We start from the raw sequence: 15636 nt of genomic DNA on the forward strand, positions 1-15636 counted from the left end.
CACTGCACAGCCCCAGTATAAATGAAGGAAGCAAAGAGATCTGGCCAGAAAATGGGTCATTAAATTACAATATTATCTTGCAACTGGACCTACTTCATAAAAGGGAAGATGAACGGAAGAAGTCCCAAATGCACAAATGTTCATAACCCTACTTGTAAGATCCAGATCTAAAAAAGCTCCTGCTGAGTTGTGCCTGGCTTACACCCGCTTCAAAGTGCCTTTTTCCCAATCCCCACTCCACCCCCAAGGAGCCTGACATTTTAGATGATCCCTTATGAGCCCACCTCCTCAAAGTTCCCAACTGGGAACTTCTACCCATCCCAATTCTAAGGCAGAGGTAAGGGTGGGGAGAGGATAGTCTTCCTGGCTGTCTAGCCCGGGGCCCCACCTGGGTTACTGGGAATCCCACCACCTGATTTCTCCAGCCCTGTCCTGTATTCTCTTTTACTGGAGGTGAGTCCTGCCAGCACAACATGAAGCAGGTCTACTTACCAGCCTCCCAATACCAAACTCTGGCCCTTAAAGGAAGTGCTGGCTTCCATATCCACAGAGTCCACATCCCTTTTCTTACGGCTGAGCTTGCTAGTTTGGACATTCTTCTGAGGACCCCAATCAGCTCACAGAGGAATTCACCAAGCGACAATGTCCTATGAACTTACTTGGAGCAGTCCACAGGTCCTCCTTTCTACCTGCTGCACTTTTAAAGAAAAAAGCCAGATCATTAGTATAGCCTAGGAACTACACCTATGTGCCTGCCAATGAAATGGTAGCCCCAAATCAAGGACATATAATCTACCTTACTGGAGGGGATACAGTCCACTGGGGACTACCCACAGGGAGATAGAGGGTTTGAATAAAAGAACCACATCATAACTTGCCTCATAGAAGGGGTGGAAAAGTGTTGTTAAGCCTATTAATTAGGACAGCCAGCGAAGTAACATGGGGAAAAGGAGAAAATTTGACCCCTTTTTTAGGACTGCCTAGTGGAACCCTTTAGAAAGTATGTCAATAATAATCCCAACACCCTTGAAGCGCAAGTACTAGTAAATAATCACTTTATCACTCAATCTACCCCAGACATTAGAAAAAAGAATTACAGAAGACAGCTATGGGAACCCAAAGCCCCATGAATCAGTTCACGGACTTGGAGTATTTAACAACAGAGACAGGGTTGAGGACACAGCAGGAAGCAACACTGTTGTCAGGTACAACAACAAAAGGCACACTTATTGGTAGCAACCCATGCCCCTGTGCCACCTCACAGTTAATCTCCCCCCTTGCAAAAGCCAACAGGAAGGGCAGGATCTAGAAAATCTAGATTAGAGCCACTGCTCTGCCAAGAAGGAACACGATTTAAATGCAGCCAGGAGGACCACTGAAAGGACGAAGCCCCCATGTATGGAAAAAGTCCACCAAGACCCTACAAACGAGAGGGCCACTGACAGTGCGACTGCCCCCAATCCCAGAGGGGGCTTGAGGCTCTCAACCTGAGAGTGGCCAAGAAGACTGAAGACTGACAGGGCCCTGGACCCTCCCTGGCTTCCAAAGGACACTTAGATATTTCACTGGAGGAGCCTCACTCAGGTAACCCTGGACATGGCAGGTAGGAAAGTTGTTTTCTTTCTTCTTAATCTTTTAAGTTATGAAAGTATTATAACATTTATAGGAGACTTGGAAAATACAGAACAAAGTTACAAATAGTTCCACTGTATGTTACGATTATTCTTTTAGGTAGATAAATTAAGATTTTTAGTTGGGTTTTCAATATCAAACTCTCAAAAATTAACAGAATGAATAGAAAACTAGAAGGATATAACAGACCTGAAAAGCACTACAAACCAATTCAACATAATTAACATTCATACAATGGAAAGTTTTTGCCTTTTTAATTAGATACAGAGGCTGCCTATTCTGTGCTGACTGATTTCCCTGGACTCTTATTCTCCCAAGCCTGTACAGTAACAGAGATTGATGGATGGCACAAAGCCAAATGATTCATCACAACCCCTTAGCTGCATAATAGGGAATTTGACCTTTGCACGCCAGTTCTTGTTCACGCCTAAGTGCCCTGTCCCCTTGTTGGGAAGGGATTTGCTCACTAAATTCTAGATGATAGTTCAATCAGAGATCCCCTCAGAGAAACAATTGCTCCTAGCCATAGAGCCTGCCCCAGTCACAAATCAGAGGCCATCTCCTTTCCACCCCACAGTGTTTCTCAAGTAGACCCCACTGACTAGGACACTGAAGCTCCTGGCAGAGCTACTAATGTGCCGTCAGTTCAGATTTCATTAAAACCCAGTGCTGATGACTGATGGGAGAAACAGCATCCCTTGAGGCCCAAGGCCCAAGAAGTTATCAAGGCTTTAATAACCAACTTCTTAAAATATGGGCTATTATGTCCCTGTCAATCTCTGGGCACTATCCCCATTCTCCCCATAAGAAAGCAAAGTAGAGAATACAGACTTGAGCAAGACCTCAAGACCTGCTCAAGGGCAGTTAATGAAACAGTAGTTCCTGTCCACTCGATAGTCCCTAATCCATACACCACACTGAGCCAAGTTCCAGAAAATGCAAACTAGTTTACTGTGACAGACATAAGGGATGCCTTCTTTTGCATTTCCCTGCACCCAGACTCTCAATATACCTTTGAGTGGACAGATCCAGATAGTCATAACACTTCCCAGCTAACTTGACTGTGCTACCCTAAGGCTACAGGGGTACACCCTCCTGTATGGAAACAAATTAGCAAAGGAATTAAGAGGATTATAGTTGATTAATAGATCTCTCCTACAGTATGTGGGCCACATCCTACTTTTTAGTCCCACTAGGGATAACTCAGATAACTCAAAACACCTTCCAGAGGGATCAATCCAAGAAGAAGATATAAAAATTGTAAATACATATGCATTCAACATAGGAGCACCTCAATATATAAGGCAAATGTAAATAGACATAAAAGGAGAAATTGACAGTAACAGAATAATAGTGGTGGACTTTAACACTATTGAAGTGTTGAAGAGATCATCCAGATAGAAAATCAATAAGGAAATACAGGCCTTAAATGATGCTTTAGATCTAAAGGAGTAAATATTTATAGAACATTCCACATGAAAGCAACAGAATATGCATTCTTTTCAAGAACACATGGAACATTCTCCAGGATAGATCACATGTTGGGCCATAAGATAAGTCTCAGTAGACATAAGAAAACTGACATCCTCTCAAGCAACTTTTCTGAACACAATGCCATGAGATTAGAAATCAACTACAAGAAGAAAGAAAAAAAAAACTTCAAAAAGAAATACAAGCACATGGAGGCTAACCAATATACTGTTAAACGAATGGATCACTAAAGAAATTAAAGAAGTCAAAAAATATCTATAAACAAATGAAAACAAAAGCATGAGGATCCAAAATCTATCAGACACAGCAAAAGCAGTTCTAAGAAGGAATTTTATAGAAATAGTCTTACCTAAAGAAAGAAGAAAAATCTTAAATGAAAAACCTAAACTTTATACCTACAGCAATTCTAGAAAAAAGAACAAAACCCAAAGTTAATAGAAGGAAAGAAATTATAAAAATTAGAGCAGAAATAATTGAAATACAGACTAAGAAGAAAATAGAAAAGATCAATGAAACTTAGAGCTAAATTTTTGAAGAGATAAACAATATTGATAAACCTTTCCATAGACTTATCAAGGAAAAATAAAAGGAGAGGGCCCAGATCTATAAGTTTAGAAATAAAAAGAAGACGTTACAACCAACACCATAATAAGGACCATAAGAGATTGCTACAAGCAACTATGTGCTAATAAAATGGACCATCCAGATAAAATGGACAAATTCTTAGAAAGGTACAAACTCCCAAAACTGAACCAGGAAGAAAAAGAAAATGTGACCAGGCCAATTACAAGTGCTGAAATGAAATAGAATCTGTGATTTAAAAACTCCAAACAAAAAGTCCAGGACTAGATGACTTCATACACAAAGTCTATCAAACCTTTAGAGAAGAGTTAACATCTATCCTTTGAAATTCTTCCCAAAAAATTGCAGAGAAGGGAACACTTCCAAACCACCATCCCCTGATATCACAACCAAAGATACCACAAAAAAAGAAAATTACAGGCAATATTACTGATGAACTCTTGAGAAACCTGTACATAGGTCAGGAAGCAACAGTTAGAACTGGACATGGAACAACAGTCTGGTTCCAAATAGGAAAAGGAGTATGTCAAGGGTGTATATTGTCATCCTGCTTATTTAACTTATATGCAGAGTACATCATGAGAAATGCTGGGCTGGAGGAAGCACAAGCTGGAATCAAGACTGCCAGGAGAAACATCAATAACTTCAGATATGCAGATGACATCACACTTATGGCAGAAAGTGAAGAACTAAAGACCCTCTTGATGAAAAGTGAAAGAGGAGAGTGGAAAAGCTGGAAAAGTGGAAAAGCTCAACATTCAGAAAACTAAGATCATGGCATCTGGTTCCATCACTTCATGGCAAATAGATGGGGAAACAGTGTCAGATTTTATATTTTGGGGCTCCAAAATCACTGCAGATGGTGATTGCAGCCATGAAATTAAAAGACGCTTACTCCTTGGAAGGAAAGTTATGACCAACCTAGATAGCATATTAAAAAGCAGAGACATTACTTTGTCAACAAAGGTCCATCTAGTCAAGGTCATGGTTTTTCCATGTATGGATGTGAGAGCTGGACTATAAAGACGGCTGAGTGCCAAAGAATTGATGCTTTTGAACTGTGGTGTTGGAGAAGACTCTTGAGAGTCCCTTGGACTGCAAGGAGATCCAACCAGTCCATCCTTAAGGAGATCAGTTCTGGGTGTTCATTGGAAGGACTGATGCTGAAGCTGAAACTCCAATACTTTGGCCACCTGATGCAAAGAGCTGACTCATTTGAAAAGACCATGATGCTGGGAAAGATTGAAGGTGGGAGGAGAAGGGGACGACACAGGATGAGATAGTTGGACAGCATCACCAACTCAATGGACATGGGTTTGGGTGGACTCCGGGAGTTGGTGATAGACAGGGAGGCCTGGCGTGCTGCAGTTCATGGGGTCACAAAGAGTTGGACACGACTGAGTGACTGAACTGAACTGATAGACACAAAAATCCTCAACAAAATACCAGCAAACCGAATCCAACAATTCATTGAAAGGATCAAGTGGGATTTACTGCAGGGGTGCAAGGATTTTTTCAATATCTGCAAACCAATCAGTGTGATACACCACATTAACAAATTGAATAAAAACCATATGATCATCTCAATAGAGGCAGAAAAAGCTTTTGAAAAATTCAGCATTTATTTATGATAAAAACTCTACAAAAAGTGAGGATCGACAGAATATACCTCAACATAATAAAGGTAATATATATGACAAACCCACAGCTAATATCATACTCAACAGTGAAAAGCTAGAAGCATTTTTCCTAAGATCAGGAAACAAGACAAGAATGTCCACTCTCACCGCATTTATTCAACAGAGTTTTGGAAGTCCTAGCCCCAGCAACCAAAGAAGAAATAAAAGGAATCCAAACTGAAAAAGAAGTATCATGTTTCCAGATGACCTGATACTATACATATAGAATCCTAAATATGCTACCAGAAAGTTAATGGAGCTCATTGATGAACTTGGTAAAGTTTCAGGATACAAAATTAATGCACAGAAATCTCTTACATTTCTATACACTCACCATGAAAAATCAGAAAGAGAAATAAAGGAAACAAGCCCATTACCATTGCATCAAAAAGAACAAATACCTAGGAATAAACCTACCTGAGGAGCCAAAAGACCTGTACTCAGAAAACTATAAGACACTGATGAAAGAAATCAAAGATTACACAAACAGATGGAAAGATATACTCTATTTGTGGATTGGAAGAATAAATATTGTCAAAATGATTATACTACCCAGTGCAACCTACACATTCAACACAATATCTATCAAATTACTAATGGCATTTTTCACAGAACTAGAAAAAAATTTTTAATTTGTATGGAACTACAAAAACTCCAAATAGCCAAATCAATCTTAAGAAAAACAAAGCTGCAGGAATCAGGCTCCCTGACTTCAGACCACACTACAAAGCTACAGTAATCAGAAAATATGGCATGAAACAGGATAGAAAGTCCAGAAATAAATCCACATACCTACATTCAATTAATCTATGACAAAGAAAGCAAGAATATACAGTAGGGAATAGACAGTCTACATTAAATGGTACTGGGAAAACTGGATAATAAAGAATGAAATTAGAATCTCCTCTAACACCATACACAAAAACAAACTCAAAATAGATTAAAGACCTAAATGTAAGATCAGATACTATAAAACTCCTAGAAGATAAAATAGGCAGAACACACTTTGACAAAATCACAGCAGTATCTTTTTGGATCCATCTCCTAGAGTAATAGAGATAAGATAAATTTTTAAATGAGACCTAATTAAACTTAAAAGCTTTTGCATAGCAACAAAATGAAAAGACAACCTACAGAGTGGGAGAAAATATTTTCAAACAATGTGACCCACAAGTGATTAATGTCCAAAATATACAAATAGGCATATAGCTCAATATAAAAAAAACCAAACAATTCAATTTAAAAAACAGATCAAAGTAGACATTTCTCCAAAGAGATCTAAGTAGATATTTCTCCAAAGAAGACATAATCGATGGCAAAAAAAAAAAAAACATGAAAAGGTTCTCAGAATCACTAATTAATAGAGAAATGCAAACCAAAACTACAATGAGGTACCACCTCACACCAGTCAGAACGGCAATCATCAAAAAGTCAACAAATAAGTGCTAGAGAGGGTGTGGAAAAAAAGAAACCCTCCTACACTGATAGTGGGATTGTAAATTGGTACATCCACTATGAAGAACAGTATGGAGGTTCCTTAAAAGGAACTAAAAGAGTTACTATATGATCCTGCAATCCCATTCCTAAGTCTATGTCCACAGAATACTTTAATTAAAAAAGATATATGCACCCCAATGTTCATAGCAGCACTATTTGTAAGATCCAAGACACAGAAGCAACCTAAATGTCCAATGACAGATGGATGGATAAAGAAGATGTGGAATCGATACACAACTGAATATTAGCTTTAAAAAAGAAGTACCTCCCTGGTGGGGCAGTAGATAAGAATCCACCTGACAGCGCAGGGGACATGGGTTCAGTCCCTGGACTGGAAAGATTCCACGTGCCTCGGAGCCACAAAGCCTGAGCACCACAACTACCGAAGCTCACATGCCTAGAACCTGTGCTCAGCAACAAGAGAAGTCACAGCAATAAGAAGCCCATATACCATAACGAAGAATAGTCCAAGCTCTCTGCAACTAGAAAAAGCCCACACAAAGCACGGAAGACCCAGCACACCCAATTAATTTTTTTAAAATAATGAAATAATGCCATTTGTAGCAGCATGGATGCAACTAGAGATCATCATACTAAATGAAGTCAGACAGAGAAAGACAAATATCATATGATTTCCCCTATAAGTGGAATCTAAAAAAAAAAAAAATGATACAAGTGTACTTATTTACAAAACAGAAATATATCCACAGCCACACAAAACAAACTTATGGTTGACAAAGGGGAAGGTGGAGGAGGGATAAACTAGAGGATGGGATCAACATACACACACTACTATACATAAAATAAACAAGGGCCTACTGGATAGCACAGGTTACTATACGCAATAGTTTGTAATAACCTATAAGGGAAAAGAATCTGGGAAAGAATATATATATAGGTAGATGTGTCTGAATCACTTTATTTTGTACACATGAAACTAATACAACATTGTAAATCAACTGTACTTCAACAAAATAAACAAACACACCATTCAGGTCCTTGACTTCCTAGGGGAATGAGGATATTGAGTCTTTCCTCACAAGGCCCAGATTTCCACCCAATAGGTTATATATCTGGGATGTGGGATCACCCCTGGAATGAGGTCTCTAGCCCAGAACCAAAAGGAAGTCATCATAGCCCTCAATCCCACCCCGAAATAAAAGGCAACTGAGGACATTTCTGGGGATGGCAAGATCTTGTAGGATCTGGATACCTAGATTCTGGCTCACAGCAAAGCCCATGAGGCCCTAAAACGATGGACCACAAACCCCTCAACTGGGATGAAAATTGCCAATGGGCATTCCTAGCCTGTAAAACAAAAATTAGGGACTGCCCTTGCATTAGATCTCCCAAACTTAGAAAAAACCTTTTACCCTCTAAATAGCTGAGAGACAAGAGATAGCCTTCGGTGTCCTCACCCAAAAATTCAGTTATCTCTATAGACTGATAGCTTATTTCTCAGAACAACTTGATCAGTTAGTCATTGGATGACCAGGGTGTCTTAGGGTAGTGGCTACCACTGCTCTGCTAGTAGAAGAGGTGGGACTGGAAGTCCTAACTCCTCACCAGGAATAAGGAATCCTAGAAGCAAACGGACAGCAGTGGCTGATGGCTGGATGATTGCTTAAGTACCAGTCTCTCTTATATGACACCCCAGGTGTAACTCAAGGTCTGCATAGTCTGAACCCAGCTACTCTAATGCCGGACCACCCATCCCAAGGGTCCCTTGTTTACTCCTATGTGGAGACTATTGAACAAGATTATTCCAGTAGGCCTGACCTCAAGGATGAGCCGCTGACCAATCCTGATGCAGAACGGTTTACCCATGGAGGCAGATTTATACATGAAGGGGCAAAACAGGCTGGTTATGCCAAGTCAGCTGAGCCTGGAATTCTGCCCTCTCACACTTCCACCCAAGAGGCCAAGTCAGTTGCCTTGACCACAGCACTCCAGTTAAGAAAGAAAGGGGACTATTAACAGCCAAAAGTACCCTTATGAAACACTAGACAGAAGTTCTAGAACTTCTAGAAACAGCCCAGCTTCCAAAGGAGGTTGAAGTCACTCCTTACAGAGGCCAAAGGGTCAGTACATCCCTTATAAGGGGAAATGTCCTGGCTGCAGGGGTACTTAGACTTCAGTCCAAGAATAGCCAACCCTATCCCAGCCAGAGCTCTCCTACCCGACACCCCACCCTGCCCAATGGTGCCATCTTCAGTCAGTCAGTTCAGTCACTCAGTCATGTCCAACTCTTTGCGACCCCATGGACTACAGCATGTCAGGCCTCCCTGTCCATCACCAACTCCCAAAGTTTACTGAAACTCATGTCCATTGAGTAGGTAATACCATCCAACCATCTCACCCTCTATCATCCCCTTCTCCTCCTGCCTTCAATCTTTCCCAGCGTCAGGGTCTTTTCAAGTGGCCAAAGTATTGGAGATTCAGCTTTAGGATCAATAATTTCCAATGAATATTCAGGACTGATCTCCTTTAGGATGGACTGGTTGGATCTCCTTGCAGCCCAAGGGACTCTCAAGAGTCTTCTCCAACACCACACTTCAAAAGCATCAATTCTTCTGTGCTCAGCTTTCTTTATAGTCCAACTCTCACACCCATACACGACTACTGGAAAAATCATAGCCTTGACTAGACGGACCTTTGTTGGCAAAGTAATGTCTCTGCTTTTTAATATGCTGTCTAGGTTGGTCATAGCTTTTCTTCCAAGGAGCAAGCATCTTTGAATTTCATGGCTGCAGTCACCATCTGCAGTGATTTTGGAGCCCAGAAAAATAAAGTCTGTCACTGTTTCCACTGTTTCCCCATCTATTTGCCATGAAGTGATGGGACCGGTTGCCATGATGTTAGTTTTCTGAATGTTGAGCTTTAAGCCAACTTTTCCACTCTCCTCGTTCACTTTCATCAAGAGACTCTTTAGTTCTTTTTTGCTTTCTGCCATAAGTGTGTTGTCATCTGCATATCTGCGGTTATTGATATTTCTCCTGGCAATCTTGATTCCAGCTTGTGCTTCTCCCAGTCCAGAATTTCTCATAATGTACTCTGCATATAAGTTAAATAAGCAGGGTGACAACACACAGCCTTGATGTACTCCTTTCCTGATTTGGAATCAGTCTGTTGTTCCATGTCCAGTTCTAATTATTGCTTCCTGACCTGCATACAGATTTCTCAGGAGGTTGGTCAGGTGGTCTTGTATTCCCATCTCTTGAAGAATTTTCCACAGTTTATTGTGATCCACATAGTCAAAGGCTTTGGCATAGTCAATGAAGCAGAAATAGATGTTTTTCTGGAACTCTCTTGCTTTTTCGATGATCCAGCAGATGTTGGCAATTTGATCTCTGGTTCCTCTGCCTTTTCTAAATCCAGCTTGAACATCTGGAAGTTCATGGTTCACATATTGCTGAAGCCTGGCTTGCAGAAATTTGAGCATTACTTTACTAGCATGTGAGATGAGGGCAATTGTGCAGTAGTTTGAGCATTCTTCGGCATTGCCTTTGTTTGGGATTGGAATGAAAACGGACCTTTTCCAGTCCTGTGGCCACTGCTGAGTTTTCCAAATTTGCTGGCATTTTGAGTGCAGCACTTTCACAGCATCATCTTTTAGGATTTGAAATAGCTCAACTGGAATTCCATCTCCTCCACTAGCTTTGTTTGTAGTGATGCTTCCTAAGGCCCACTTGACTTTGCATTCCAGGATGTCTGGCTCTAGGTGAGTGATCACGTCATCGTGATTATCTAGGTCGTGAAGATCTTTTTTGTACAGTTCTTCTGTGTATTCTTGCCACCTTTTCTTAATATCTTCTGCTTCTGTTAGGTCCATACCATTTCTGTCCTTTATTGTGCCATCTTATACACCTACAAAAATCAAATGGGCTAAATGCTGGGATGTGAAAAGAGACTATTTAGGGTAGCTGACAAAAGAAAACAAGTTTCTCATTCCTGAGGCCAAGCAGTGGAAAATAACTAAGCACTTCCAAGATTCCTCCCATTTAAGGCAGGCCTCCCTAGTCATTTTGGTTACTCAGGTGTTCCTGGGTAAGGGACTCTCCCAAACTGTTAAAAATGTTACTGAGGTTTGTGATCTTTGTACCTAGGAAGCCACCACATACCTCCACCCCTAACTCAGCCCATACAATATTGTGGAACCTATCCAGGGGAAGATTGGCAAATAGACCTAAATGCCCCCACATAGAGGATGGAATGCTTATTGGTACTCATAGACCCCTTTACAAGGTGGATAGAAGCTTTCCCTTCCAGAACTGCAAAGGCAATAGCAGTATCCAAATTTCTGCTTAAAGAGATAATTCTGAGATTCTGGTTTCCCAAAAGCTTACAGAGTGATAACGGAGCTTCTTTCACTGCCAAGGTGACCCAACAGGTTTCCCCAGCTCTAAGTATTAATTACCACCTCTACTCTTCCTGGAGGCCTCAGGCAAGGTTAAAAAAAAAAAAAAAAAAAACCAACGCAAAACTGTTAAGCTGTGCCAAGAGACTTCAGAAATCTGTATTCTCCCTCCTCCCTGTAGCCCTTCTGTGGAACAGGATGGTGCCAAAGGGAATTTTAAAACTAAGCCCATTTGAAATGATCTATGGGAAGCCCTTTTTGACTTTGGGTCTTGTTTGATGAAGAAGCCTACAAATTACTTTCCAATTTTTTAACAATTAAAATGTGTTACTTTGATAATAAAACATTTAAACTAACAAAAACAAAAAACAGACCCACGAATTGGTCTCCCACATTGTCAGCTTGAGCTAAGTTGAAATAGCCATACAGGATAAACTCAATACCATCCGAGATGGGCCATCAAATTAATATGAGGGCAGGAATAGTACTGGCAAAGGGATTGGCCACTCCATCGGGAGGCTTTGCCTACCATGAGGTAATCCTAGAAAATCTAGCCAACACTTTAGAGGACCTAGCCCTGACCACTGGAAATGCCCTAAACAGACTTTCAGCTTCTTTAAAACTCCCTTTAAGTGAGTGGTTAAGCCAATGTGGTTATGGACAATAGATTGGCCTTGGGCTACTTGCTGGTTGAGCAGGGTGCTGTCTGTGTGGGCGTAAATAAAATCTGCTGTACCGACATCAATAATTCAGACCTCAAAAAGATTTATGAACAAGCATCATGGGAACACCGCTGCCACCAGGGTCAAATGCTGGTGCTGTCTGGTCCACCATTAAAAGCATCCTCCCTAGCCTTACCCAGTTACTGCTCTTCTGGGCCCAGTAATGGCCATACTCCAACTCCTCCTCTTTTACCCTGCCTCTGTAACCTCTTGGTAAAGTTCATGTCTCCTAGGCGACAACAGTTTCACATCAAAACGGTGGCTATGCAAGGATCCCAGCCCAGAGCACCCTCTGACTTAACGGGCGCCTACAGCAGGTATCCAGAGATTTTTACTTCCCGATAGGCAGGGTCAACACCACTGCCCAGCCCCGAGGCAGCCACAGAAGACAAACACTGTCCTTCTGCTTCCCAAAGGGACAGGAAAAAAATATCCAGGGGGGAATGAGGCAAGAGGGAAAGGGGTTAGGACACAAACACTAGATAATGAAGAAGGGGCGTAGCAGTTGGTATGCGGTAAAGACTTCCTGAAACCAAAGTGGCTTGGTGAATAGTCTGGTCATCGATCTTTAGCTCACTGTACCTTCACTGTAATAGTAAAAATCACTCCTGCTTACACAGAACAGTTCTGAGGTGGACTATCAAAAGCCCAAAAGTGGGCAGTGATTCAATTCCTGAGAAATCCCCACCTTTGCCCAAAACAGCAGGAATCTTTCTTCCACCTCTTAGCCTATGAAATTACTTAATCCATAGAAACCTAGGACTCCAGGCCCTGGGGAGCCTCTCACTTTCTGAGATAGTCCACATTCTGCCTATGCAGTGTGTAACTCTCTAAATAAACTCACCTTCACCTTTCTCTGGCTTGCTTTTGAATTCTTTGTTGTGTAAAGTCAAGAACTCTCACTTAAATTCTTTAATTTCTTATTCAGTTCAGCAGTATGATCTGAAATTTATCAGAGACTTGTCCTTGTCAACAGGTCCTTCCTGGAGCTTCCCTGGTGGTCTAGTGGCTAAAATTCCAGCTCCAATGCAGGAAACCTGGGCTCAATCCCTGGTCAGGGAACTAGATCCCACAGACCACAATTAAGATCTGGTGCAACCAAATTAAAAAACAAAAAAAGGTCCTTCCTGTGAATGTTCTTAAAGGTGAGGCACTTTTACACTTAAACATGTCAGGACTGGTTTCTTTGCTCATATCCAATTCTGATGCTTAAGAGCAGGGACCAACACTGATGTCCCAGGGCAAAAAGCCCCACTTCCTTTAGTCAAGGGGGCAGGCCTGACCCTGATGCCCAGTAAGGGGCAACCATAGGCTTTTTGTTTTTCTTGCTTTTATTCCATTTTGTTGGCCTTGTGCTGGGTTTTGTTTGTTTGTTTGTTTGTTTTTTACAAATGATGTATTTTGTTTAACCAAATATTAAAAATGGAAAACTCGATGCATAAATTTCATGTCTGAATTCTGTAATTATGTACATTAAAAAAGAGAACAAAAAAAGTGAAGCATGTTTGCAACAGCATCAAGAGTACAACCATAACTGTCTATATATGACAAAAGACTTTAAAAGACATAGTTACACATCTGATTACAATGTAATCAATAAAGAAATGTGGTTATAATAATTAGAATTATGACTGATTATAATCTTAACCCTTAAAAATCTTAATCTGGCAAAAACCAAGAAGCAAGTAATTGTACACTGTTTGTCATACCAGCATTTACTATTTGGAAAACTTATGCTTTAGTTTCCCAAGAAAGTAAAGGTAGATAAACCTACACTACAAATTAATGTTCCAATGTTTTATCCTATTCGAAATGACCCAAATAGTCAGTTCTCTTTATTTAATTTAGTTTGGTTTCAAGTTGCCAAAATCTGGAGAGACTATTTTAGACATACACACCCAAAAAATACAATTATTCTTACAGAGTTTTAAAAGGACTTTTTTCTTCTTTTCTTCACTCTCAGGGATTAAATTTCTGAGAGCCCAAGTAGATTATTTACATCTCAAAGGCTCAAGAACAGAAATACCAATTCCCTCTAGACAGCTAATTTCCTCTAAAGACACATACAAAAACCAGTTTTAGAACGTCGAAAAAGAGTCCCATCTTGGACATTTTCAGAGATTTTTTACAGTTTAAACAAAAAACAGCAATAGACAATAGAACATATCACTCACTCACATTCACTTACCTCACTTTCAAAAGACCAAGAACCAGCATTTAGTTAATCTTTACCTCAGCTGTTAGCTCAGCCTCTGTGACCTTTCTTAATATAAGGAGTAATGGCCAGTCCACAGCTGGGGCCACTTTTTCCCCTCAACCAAAAAGCCAGCCAATGTTTCTGCAACGGCCTTAAGGGTTGTCTATGAGTCCTCCGTACTCCCTTGGAGGCCCCCATTCATCAAGGAGAGACACCACAGGACCCCACGCGCCGGTAGACAGATTTCCCACACAACTTTTGGCCCCAAATGTTAGTGAATAGCCCCCAAAACTTTCTATTACCCAACCAATATCTCAGCACTCACAGGAGTTTTCTCCATCTCCTTGCCGGCTCTGCCAATTGTTGGGCTGCACCCCACAAGCCTCCAAACCCTGTACTTGCCTATCCTGTGACCAAAGAAAGAGCCCAGAGTCAGTGACAGAGACATTAGCAGTTTCATGAATGGAGAAACTCACATGCCTGGAGCAAGATCCTGCAGCAGACAGGCGGAACACACGAAACAGGCTTCTGCTGAAGGGAGGGGGTGGGGGCGGTGTACTGTTTATAAGGGGAATTGACATCTGGTTGGGTCATTGGTTACCAGGGAAACCAGCAAAGGGGCATGCCTCTCACCGCCCCTTTAATAAACTACCATGGCAGCTAAAGTTAAACCAAACATTAGCTAGGGTCTGGGGCAAGTATGTAGGAAGGTCAGTCAGGGGAATAGCCTGTAAATGAAGCAGGCACTGGTCAGGCAGGGGTACAGCCATCTTGAGCAGCCTGATCATACAGCAAGGACGTGGAAGAATTGTAAGCCTTGTGCCCTCCTGGTGAGAAAGTAAAACGGTGCAGGTGGTGTGGGAACACAATTTGACAGTTCCTCAAAAAGTTAACCGTAGTATTACCATATTATCCAACAATTCTACTTCTAAATATATACCCCAAAGAATTGAAAGCAGGTATTCAAACAGATACTTGTATGCCAATTTTCATGGCAGCTTTATGCACGATGACCAGAAAATGGAAACAGTTCAAATGTCCATCAGCAGACGCATGGATAAACAAAATATGGTGTATATATGCACAATGGAATATTATCCAGGCTTCCAAGGGGATGAAATTCCAATATATGCTAAAATACAGATGAACCTTGAAAATATTATGCTAAGTGAAATAAAGACACAAAACACTATATACATATTGTTTGATTCCATTTACATGAAACTGAAATTTTTATAGAAAAGAATGTTAAATGTAAAGAAGATTTTTTTAATAAGAATCAATAGGAAAGTTGGGCTTCCCTGGTCACTGAGATGGTAAAGAACCTGCCTGCAATGTAGGAGATCTGGGTTTGATCTCTGAGTCAGGAAGATCCCCTGGAGGAGGGCAGGGCAACCCACTCCACACAGTCCACAGGGTTGCAGAGGGTTGGATGTGATGAAGCAACTAACACGCACACACAATAGGAAAGACATTACT

General features: G+C 40.9%; 1 protein-coding gene across 2 annotated transcripts in view; it reads right to left on the reverse strand.

The window, feature by feature from the left end:
* Positions 1 to 14689, reverse strand: part of TNFSF18 (TNF superfamily member 18) — a 108952-nt gene extending 94263 nt beyond the window's left edge. The window contains exon 1 of one of the 2 annotated variants that reach the window (XM_043924132.1): positions 14634 to 14689. The gene's annotated coding sequence lies outside the window, so the exon portion shown is untranslated. Of the gene's footprint in view, positions 1 to 14482; positions 14537 to 14633 lie in introns of those variants that run through there. The other variant, XM_043924135.1, reaches the window with a different exon arrangement.
* Positions 14690 to 15636: the final 947 nt, after the last annotated feature.

Source organism: Cervus elaphus, chromosome 14, assembly GCF_910594005.1.
Source record: "Cervus elaphus chromosome 14, mCerEla1.1, whole genome shotgun sequence".
In the NCBI taxonomy this organism is placed as follows: Eukaryota; Metazoa; Chordata; class Mammalia; order Artiodactyla; family Cervidae; genus Cervus; species Cervus elaphus.